Raw genomic sequence first — 10,305 nt, 5'->3', positions numbered from 1 at the left:
ATAAATATAAGCACTTTTCCCCCATGTTCTGGGCATCTGTTTATTTATACATCATGTCAGCTTTTATGCATTTGTTCAGTCACCCAATGAATATTCCCGGAGATCCTTCCTCCTTTAGGGAAGGAGCTAGTCTGGCTATGGGGGATGAAGGATCACAGTCTCCTGTCTCTGTGTAGTTTGGGGATTAATGGGGGAACAGACAATGCTGGATGATTGATGCTGCACCAGATATGAGCAACCAGCTCTTGGGGATTTTCTCCTGGCAGCTTCTGGAAGTGGACTCCTGCCCTCAGTCTTCTTTTAGGCCAATTTCAAGGTGGAAATGGTCTGGTTGGAGGATCTGGGTGTCTACTGGGGGTGTCAGGGCTTCACTGGTGGCTTGTGAAATTGCAAAGCAGAACTGAATTGGGGAGACTTTGGGGGAGCTGTCTGGATTTGTTCTCTGGTCCAAATGTTGAGGTCTCTTGCTCCCTGTGTGAGCAGATATGGCTCTGGAGCAAGTGAGGCCCCAGCAGAAACCTGATTGTGATTTGTACATCACCCGATTCAAAACGTGTGCCCTTATCATTTCAACACACACTTCTGAGATAGACTTAATGACATTTTATTATCGTCAATAGCTGTGGATAATGGTTATTTTCAAATGATCTATGCTGCTTATGAAGAGCCTTATCAACTCCTCCTACATTTTAGATGCTGAGCGTATTAGAATTCTATTGCGTAACAAACTAACACAAATATGGTGGCTGGTAACAACGCACCTTCGTGGATCAGTAGGCTGGGAGCAGGTTTGCTGGGCCCTCTGCTAAGCTGCAATCAAGCTGGGGCTGGGGTCTTATCTGAGCCTTGGAATCCTCTTCCAAGCTCTTGAGGTGGTTGGAAAAAGGCAGTTCCTTGCGCTGGAAGGGCTGAGTCCTCCTCTTCTAGAGGCCACCTGCTGCTCCCCAAGTGGTCCTCTCTACAACCTGGATGTTTGCTTCTTCCAGGTCAACAGGAGAGCACTTGCTGCTGCTTCAAGCCTCCTGTAGAGGTTAGCATGATTAGGTCAGGCCCATGCAGGACAATCTCCCCTTGAAGGAACTCAAAATCAACTTATTAGTGCCCTAATCATGAGAGCGGTATCCCATCTTACTCCAAGGTCTTGCTCACACTGAAAGGGAAGGGATTATACAGGACGTTTATACCATGGGAAGGGACTCTTGGAGGCCATCTTAAAACACTGCCTACCACCCTGAGTTTTGATGGCCGCACACGCCAAACCAGAAACACTGTGTGTGTCCAGAACTTGATGGGATGAGGGGCGTTAAGTTCTTCCATAAACTGAAAGTTTAGCTTATAATAAAAATTAAGCTTATTAGTTATTTTTTTAATTCATTTTTTTACCATGTAATGCATAAAAATAGATCAAATACTGTCATAGGGAAGTAACTAACAGTTAAAAGGAAGGGAACTGCACCACTACCCCCACTGCACCCCCACCCATCCTCTGTCCCCTGGCCCCCCCCAGCCACTGGGTAATTTCCCCTGCACCCTCATGGCTCCTGATATCCAAGATGGACTGGTGCTCTGGCTCTTCTCAAAGACCCTGGCACTTCCTGACTCCATGCTTTTCAGAGGCCATGCCCCTCCCTGGGATGCCCAGTGGGCTCCTTTTGAAGTGCGCCTATGGGCCACCGTCCACCCACGGGCACCTCTTGGGTGGTGTAGACTCCTCTGGCGTCTCTTGCCCTCTAGGCTCCCTCTCTTCGAGGAGCTCCTCTGGGCTGGGCAGAGCCTTTCCTTCCTTCCTTCCTGTCTTCAGATGCCTCTTCACATCCATGGTTCTGTTGTCTTCTGAATCTTGCATCTAATGACCACTGAATGGATCATTTGTCAATTGGCTAAATGGATCAACCACCCCAAAGAGAGGGGCCAGGGATCCCCTGGATCATTCTTTCCTTCATTCCACAAATACCCCTGAGTGTCTACAGGATGCCTGAATGCTCAGATGACGTGTCCTCTGCACAGCGAGGCCCTCGTGGACGGCCTCCAGCAGAGGGCCAGACCTCCAGCAGGTGCTCATCGCATACTCTGTTGAATTTCTGAGCAGAGAAGAATCTGCTCCTGGAGGTGGTTGAAGTTTTTGTACAGACAAGGTCTTTGCTCGTGGAGATTGCTCTTAACTCATTCTCAGAACACAAAGTTTTCAGGATGAGTCTTGGGAGGTGCTGGCAGGTGAGCGAGACAATTGGGAGAAATGCCTGGGTTTGAGGGGCCGGTTGGTATCTGGAAGGGGCCCAGGGATCAGCCAGGGGACAGCTGACCTGGAAGTCTGAAGCATCGGGCTCAGCAAGCGGGATGCCAAGCCCCCAGCTGTGCCTGTCCCCTGCCAAGCCCCCAGCTGTGCCTGTCCCCTGGTCCCCATTGGCCTTTATGAGACATCTCACAGCGCCGCACCCACACTGCCAACTGGGGTGCGGAGTTCCTCTTAGTGGGAGACGTGGACGATCCCTCCCAGGAAGCTGGAGCCAGGGACAGCAAAAAGAAGAAGAGAAAGAAGGGAATGAGAATCAGGCAGTGGGACTAGAAGTTCTGCCTGAATAAAGATTTCTGCCGAGAGTTTGCAGGGGGAGAAAGAAAGGGACTTTTGTTTAGACACTGTTTTCAACAACCACGGAAGTGCTTTCTTCGTTTTTATTTTCCTTCTTGATGGAAATTTTGTTATTTTTACACTGTCACCGAACAAATAGAACTGTGACTTGGAGATCACAATGTATAGGGTTGTTTTGATGTGCTTTTGACAGTTCTGGTGCATTTCTGACAGGCACTGTTTTTCTCTGCCGGGAAACCGGGCATGGGGAGACAGGCTCCCCAGATGTCCTACTCGGGCTTGGGGCTGGGCCCCCACACTTCCCTCGCCGAGGCTTGGGGAAGCTTCCAAGAATCCTGGGGAGCCTTGCAACGAGGACCATGCCCCTGAGAAAGCGTTGAGGGGAGTCACAGTGGCAGCGGGGGGCGCCTTTGGGGCTGTGGACGGGTCAGCACCCACGTCTCCATGGAAAGCCAGGTGTGTCTCTGCCATGGCGGAGGAGACAGGTGAGCTGAGCTGGAGGTGGCAGCGGCAGCTCCTGCTTGGAGGTGAGACGGGGCGCCGCTACTGTGGAGCCTGCCCTCTCCGAAGAACGGGTGTCCAGGGCTTTCCTTGTGTTCTCAGGGCAGAAGAGTCATTTTCCTTCCATCCGGGTTCTTTTCAAAATTTTTAAACTTTTCATTGAAATGTAAGATACCAACAGATGAGAGCACGAATCGAAGTGGATGTGGCTTGCTGACTTTTCAGAGTGCACATACCCGTAAAACCAGCATCCAGCTGAAGAAAGTCTGTCGCTAGCCCTGCAGAAACTTCCCTCACGCCTCCTTGGAAGAGCAGGGGGGCACTGGCCCCCACTCCAAAGATAACCATGAACCGGGCTTCTAATCTCATAGGTCAGCTGGGCCTGGCTTTGAACTTGACATGGAATCATGCGATAGGTAGTCTTTGGAGTTGAGTTTCTTTTTTCTCAACATCAAGTGTGTGAGATTCCTCTACATTGTTGTGTGTAGCTGTTTGTCCATTCCAGTTTCATCTGGGAAGTCTCTAGTATAAAATTCCTGTCTTCTGATGCACATATGTAATTTCCGCTGGATATATTCCTAGGAATGGGATGGCGGGTTCATGAGGAGTGTCTGGTGAGCTTCAGTGGACTCTGCTGCACAGTCTTCCACAGTGGTGGTAGGATTGGCACTCCCCTCAGCAATGAGTGAGATTTTTGGCTGGTCCATGTCCAACCAACCCATGGGTTTTCTTTCTTGAAAAAAAAAAAAGTTTTTTCTTTATTTCTAAAGGAGCTTTAGATTACATAAATTTTACATAGAAAATATAGGGGATTCCCGTATAACCCCCTCCTCCCCTCCTACATTTTCCCACATTAACAACATCCTTCATTCGTGGGGGACCTTTGTTACAATTGAGGAAAACCTATTGAAGCATTGCTACGAACCATGGCCTATAGTCTACTAAGGTAAACTAGTGTAAATGGTTCGCACTTTCACAATTTTATAGGTTTTGACAAAATGTGTAATGGCTGGTAGCTGTCATTGCAATATCATGTAGAACGATTTCAATGTCTCAAAAATGCCCTGTGTGACACCTGTCGTTCCCTCTCCCTCCCCAGGATCCCCAGGGACCGAATGCAGAGGAAGACAGCTGTGGGTTTACAGCGCAATGATGCATCGACACAAGACTGCCATCGGGCTTCCCCGGAAGGGGGTGCTTCCCGGCTTCCCACCTGGCTCTGACCAGGGAAATGCTGGAGCAGGTGCCCAGACATGAGTTAAGAGTTTTCCTCCCAAGGTGCTCTAAGCTGAAGTCAGCACGAAGCCCTGGGGACCTAGGGCTTAGCTCATTAGCTTCCTGCACCCCAAAGGCGTCCCAGGCTGCACACAGGCTTGGGGAAGGGGAGGGACAGGGTAGCCTGCTTCCCTGGAGTTCCTCCCTCACAGATTTCAAAGACATCCTCACCTCCTCCTCTACCTTCACCCTGCTTGCCAGCATGGCCAAGTCTTGTGTGCATTACCTTTGAAATCCTTTATCTCCTTTTTTTTAATTAATATTTTTTTTCTCTCCTTTTTTAAATGTTACATTCAAAAAATATAAGAGGTCCCCATATACCCCCCCATCCCCCTCACCCCACTCCTCCCACATCAGCAACCTCTTTCATCACCATGGCATATTCATTGCATTTGGTGAATACATCTTGGGGCACTGCTGCACCACATGGATAATGGTTTACATTGTAGTTTACACTCTCCCCCAGTCCACCCAGTGGGCCATGGCAGGACATACAAGGTCCAGCATCTGTCCCTGCAGTACCACCCAGGACAACTCCAAGTCCTGAAAATACCCCCACATCACATCTCTTCTTCCCTCTCCCTGCTCTCAGCAGCTACCATGGCCACTTTCACTACATCAATGCTACAATTTCTTCCATTACTAATCACAATAGTTCCATAGTAGAATATCAGTAAGTCCACTCTAATCCATACTCTATTCCTCCATCCTGTGGACCCTGGGATGGTGATGTCCACTCTACCTCTACATCAAGAGGGGCCTTTATCTCCTTTTCATCATCACTCTTCTCTTAGTCACTGCTTTGATTTGGGTCAAGATGGCCTTGAACCTGGACCACTGGAACAACCTCCAACTACCTCCAGAGGCTCTTTCTCTGAGAACTTGACCTTGCATCCCTCGTCATGGGTGGGGGTCTGTTTCCCAGGTGACATGTCCTCCCCAAGCATGATCTCTCTCTCTTTTTTTTAAGATTTATTTATTTAATCACTCCCCTCTGCCTCCCGTTGTTTGCTCTCTGTGTCCATTGGCTGTGTGTTCTTCTGTGTCTGCTTGTATTCTCATTAGGTGGCTCCAGGAACTGATCCTGGGACCTTCTGGAGTAGGAGAGAGGTGATCATTCTCTTGTACCAGCTCATTCCCTGGTCAGCTACATCTTTTATTGTCTCTCCTCTGTGTCTCTTTTTGTTGTGTCACCTTGCTGTGCCAGCTCTCTATGTTGGCTGGCATTCCTGTGCGGGCTGGCACTCCTGTGTGGGCTGGTACTCCACGTGGGCCAGCTCACCATGTGGGCCAGCTTGCCTTCACCAGGAGGCCCTGGGCATCAAACTCTGGACCTCCTATATGGTAGATGGGAGCCCAACTGCTTGAGCCACATCCATTTCCCCCAAGCATGATCTTTAATTTTGCTTTCTTTGCTCTTGCTGTTCTCCCAGCTTTAGGCACCTTCCATAATCTTCTCTGTCTCTTCAAAGCCTACCAGCTGAGGCCACACCTCCACCATGAAGCCACATGTTCTCAGATTGCTCTCTTTGAACTAATGCTTCCAGTCTGTTCTGCTTAATCTAACCCTCAATAAGTTTTATTCTTTTCTCATTTGTTTCACAGGGTTACTTGTGTCTAGTCCATTTGACCATGTGCTCCTTGAGGACAAATCTCAGGTTTTTTATTCACTTCTGTGTCTATTTAGTGTTAGGCATGAGGCTGGTGATAAACAATATTTTAGACTGATTAAAAAAAATTGACTTCCATGTGACCTTTGAAAAGCTCTATAAATGCTAAATAAAAGACTTCTTCCCTGGGGAGGGGTTACGCTGCAGCATTTGAATGGGTTCAGGAGCCTGTGGCACCACGTTCTTACTTTAAGATGCAATGAATTCAGGGACCTGGGAAAGGTTTAAACATGAGTCTTAAGTTATTTGCTCAGCTTTGATTTTTATTTTACAAGATGCTGGAGCAGCGCTGGGAGCTATTTGCAGAGGGGAGCGTCAGAAAGATGAAGAGAGACTAGAAGTGGATTTACCTAGATGTTATGTCGTAGGAAAATATGTGTGCACTGGACAAGGGCTTCTTGGATTTGGAGGCACAAAGAACACCAGGTCCAGCCCCTATGCTAAGTGGAGGGAGCTTTGATTTCCCACCCTGCATTTCTGCCCCTCTGCTGGGATGCGCTGAGCTAAGCCACCATTGAGAACGAGCTAAGCCACCATTGAGAACGGCCTCTCCCAGCAAATGAAGGAAGAGCAGCCGTTTATAGGCCAAAGTCAGACATGGCCCAGCTTCTCAGACTGTAATTTACAGTATATGGTGAACTTGGATTGCCGTAGGAACGTTACGAGGACAGGAGGCTGACGTTTCTGCTGCTTTGGGGTTGGCGCATGTGCTTGGGAAACGTCTGTGAAAACGGCCACTTAGCTCTGCCAGGAGACCGCTCTCCCTGGTCTGAAGTACCAGATGCAAATGTGCAGAGGGCACCCACTTAGGGGTGTCTCATTTAGGGACAGCTGTCAAGGGACGGGGGTTTCTGTAAAGGGAGGAGGAGAAAGAGGGGAAGAAGGAACGAGCTGTGGCGCCGTATCTTAAAGAGTCTAGACAGGGTTCTGCCTTCCCAAGGCAGTGACTGCACATCCAAGAAGTGACCTCACTGGAAGGTAGGGGTGGGTTGACCCCTTGACCCTGTTCTTGGCCACCCTCTGGGCCAGAGCTCCTGCCTGGAGCCAGAGACCTTGAGCTCAGAGACTGAGGCTAACCTTCCCCCCCTCGATGGCCAGCATTCCTGGGGCTTCCTGGAGAACGTGCAAAGCTCAACCCGGCAGTAAACCTTTTATCCACTCTGTTACGGGCCGGGCTCGTGAGCCAGGCGTCAGGGTGAAGAGGACGTGCAGGATCCCTGCCCTGAATCTCAGGCCCCGCCACTCCCGGCCTCCCCGCCTCCACCTGAGTGCCAGGCCCTGCCATTTGCCGGGTGCTTGCCGAGGGGGCCCTGCCCCTCCTGCCGGCTGGCTCCTGAGCTGAAGGCTTGACCACTAAACTCGCCTGTCGGACATGGACGCACAGGGAGAGATGAGAGGCCAGGAGGCTGCGTGCAGTGCGAGGGGAAGAGGGGGGCAGGGCCTTGGCAAGGCTGGCGAGGACGCTAAAGGCCCCAAGGAAATGGCAACCGAGCGGACAGGGAGCTGGAGGAAATGGAAGGCAGGGTCAGAGAAGTCAAGTTATCACAGAGTTTCAAGAAGAGCAAAGCCGACAGTGTTAAAAGCAGAGGAATCTGGTAATTGGGTGGTCATAGGTGACTCTCGGGACCGGCATTTCAGAGCAGTCTTGTGAGTGGAAGCCGCTGGCTGAAGAGTGAATGGGAAGTGAGCAGTGCAGACGGAGGATGTGGGGGGAGAGTTCTAGATTGATCCACTAGCTCAAAAATTTTAAATTGTGTTATTCAATTCATCTATACCTTTACTAACTTTTGCTCTCCTTAGCATATGAAGTATTGCAAGAGGTGCTAAAATTTCCCACTGTGATTGTTGTTTTATCAGTTTCACATGGTAATTTGGTCCATTTTTGCTTCATCTATTTTGCAGGTGCATAACTAGGTGAGAAAATTTTTGAATTTTGGTATCTTCCTGGGCAATAATTCTTTTTATTATTGGGTCGTGAACATCTTTGTCTCAGGTAATGATTTTCCCTTTAAACTCCACTTCGTTAGGTTTCTTTTAGTCAGACTTTATCATCTATGTCTTTGCTCATTGTTTTATATTCAATATCTCTGCCCTTTTGTTTTGAGTTTATCTTCTATGAAGAGTACATACCTAGATTTAGTTTTTCTATCAATCTGACAATCTGGATTTTAATGGCTGAACTTATCATATTTAAATTTCTTATGATTACTTATATATTCTATATATGATTACTTATACTTTTTCTCTTCCTTTTGATTTTCTCTTTTCCTTTACCTCCTTATTTGGATAGACAACATTTTCTTTATTCCCCCTTCATCTCTTCTACTGATTTGAAAGCTATATATTCGTTTCCCATTTTTATAATGGTCACATTTAAAACTATTTCATGTGTATTTACTTAATCATCAAAGTTAATCAATAGCTCTATCATCCTCCTGAATAATACAAAGACTTTCAAAAGATTTTACTGATTTTACTTGATCCAGCTTACAAGGTTTTATTTTTTTTCTTCCTTTTTTTCTATTTAAAAAATATTATGGTAAAAAATATATAACATAATTTTAACCATTTTTAAGAGAATTCAGGGGCACTAATTGCATTCACAAACTGTTGTTCAACCATCACCACTGTCTATTTTAAAAGCTTTTTCACCCCAAACAGAAATTCTATACCCATTAAACAATAACTCCCCATTCCCTTTCGTAACCTCAAATCTACTTTCTAGCTCTATGAATTTGCCTGTAGTAGACAGTTCATATATGTGGAATCATACAATATTTGTCTTTTTGTGTCTGCCTTAGTTTACCAAACATGATGTCTTCAGGGTTCATCCGTGTTGTAGCACATGCCAGAACTTCGTTCCCTTTTATGGCTGGATAATGTTAAATTGCATGAATATTCTACCTCTTGTTTCTCCATTCCTCTGTTGATGGACACTTGGGTTGTTTCCACCTTTTGGAAACTGTGAAGAATGCTGCTATGGACACTGGTGTACAAGTATCTATTAGAGTCTTTGTGTTTAATTATTTTGAGTATATTTCTAGGAGTAGATTTGTGGGATCACATGGTCATTTTATGTTTAGGTTTTTGGGGAAATACCAGACTGTTCGCCGCCATTTTACATTCCCAGCAGAGATGCATAAAAATATGAGCTGCTCCACGAATTGCATGTCATCCTTGTGCAGGAGCCATGCTAACCGTCTCTGTATTGCTGCATTCTTAGTAAAGATGCTGCCAAAGTGAGCACCTGCAAGTGTCTTTTGTCCAGTATTGTTAGTTCCCTCTTATTTTTTATACCCCTCCAAATTAGTCATGATTTTCACTCAGGTTGGTATTGTGTAGGTTTAGGCACATGCTTTCTCATTTCTTGCTCACCATTTCTTCTGACATCTTACTCCTGGGTTCAGTTTCCTTTTTCCTAGTTTGCATCCTTTATGTTCAGCGAAAGGAAATTATTATTTCAGCAAGGGTCTGCAAGTGGTAAATTCTTTCAGTCTTTGCTCTCACTCTTCAATGATAACTTAGCAGAGGTTAGAATTCTGAGTGGGAAGCTACTTTTTTCTCAGCTCTTTGAAAATAATATTATATTGCCTTTTGGCTTCTATTGGGGCACACAAAAAAGTCCAATTGACTTCTGCGACCCTCAGTGTCCCTCATCCATTAGAGATGCCCTCAAACAGTCATGCATGAATGTGAAAGGGATTTGCATTTACAGCAGTCTTGCCAAAAATTATGACAACTGGGTCTGTGAGCTGGGTGACCTGCAGGTCTGGAGGCAGGTGGGGTGAATGCTGTGAAGTGTCTGGGAGCCTAAGGGTGGGAGTGGGCTCGGGCTGGGCCTCCCCCCAAGCCCTTGTCCATAGGGGGATCACAGAACTCACTCTGCAAGCTTGGATTCACCCTGGTAGCAGAGAAGTTGTGAGATGCTAATTTGGGAGAAGATCCCTGAAGCTTCATTGTAAGAGGGAAGAGCTCATGACCTTGGTTAGCCTTGGTTAACCTTGGCCAGGGAGTAAGGAGACTTGACCCAGTCCAAGAGCCACTCCCACCTTGGGCTCTCTGGGAGGGTGTCCTTGGCCACTGCCTTTCTCTGGGATGGCTACAAACCTATGGGAAGAAGGGGTGGACTAGAACATTTCTACAGGATTTTCCTCTCTGATGGTCTCTGTCTTCTCCAGACAAGACAGTCCAGTTGGATCTTCCTACCTGTCATCTCCTTCTCTTCCTGTACTGCCTTTGGCCCCTCTTGTGAAATTCAATGAGAATAAG

General features: G+C 47.2%; 1 non-coding gene across 1 annotated transcript; it reads right to left on the bottom strand.

Annotated features, from left to right (window-relative positions):
- Positions 1-9,177: 9,177 nt before the first annotated feature.
- Positions 9,178-9,283, bottom strand: LOC111759773 (U6 spliceosomal RNA). The gene has a single exon (XR_002793665.1). It is a non-coding gene; the product is annotated as a U6 spliceosomal RNA (small nuclear RNA).
- Between the last annotated feature and the right edge of the window lie 1,022 nt (positions 9,284-10,305).

The sequence above is a fragment of the Dasypus novemcinctus genome, chromosome 25, assembly GCF_030445035.2.
Source record: "Dasypus novemcinctus isolate mDasNov1 chromosome 25, mDasNov1.1.hap2, whole genome shotgun sequence".
Lineage (NCBI taxonomy): Eukaryota > Metazoa > Chordata > Mammalia > Cingulata > Dasypodidae > Dasypus > Dasypus novemcinctus.
This window is presented reverse-complemented; position numbering and strand designations above follow the sequence as displayed.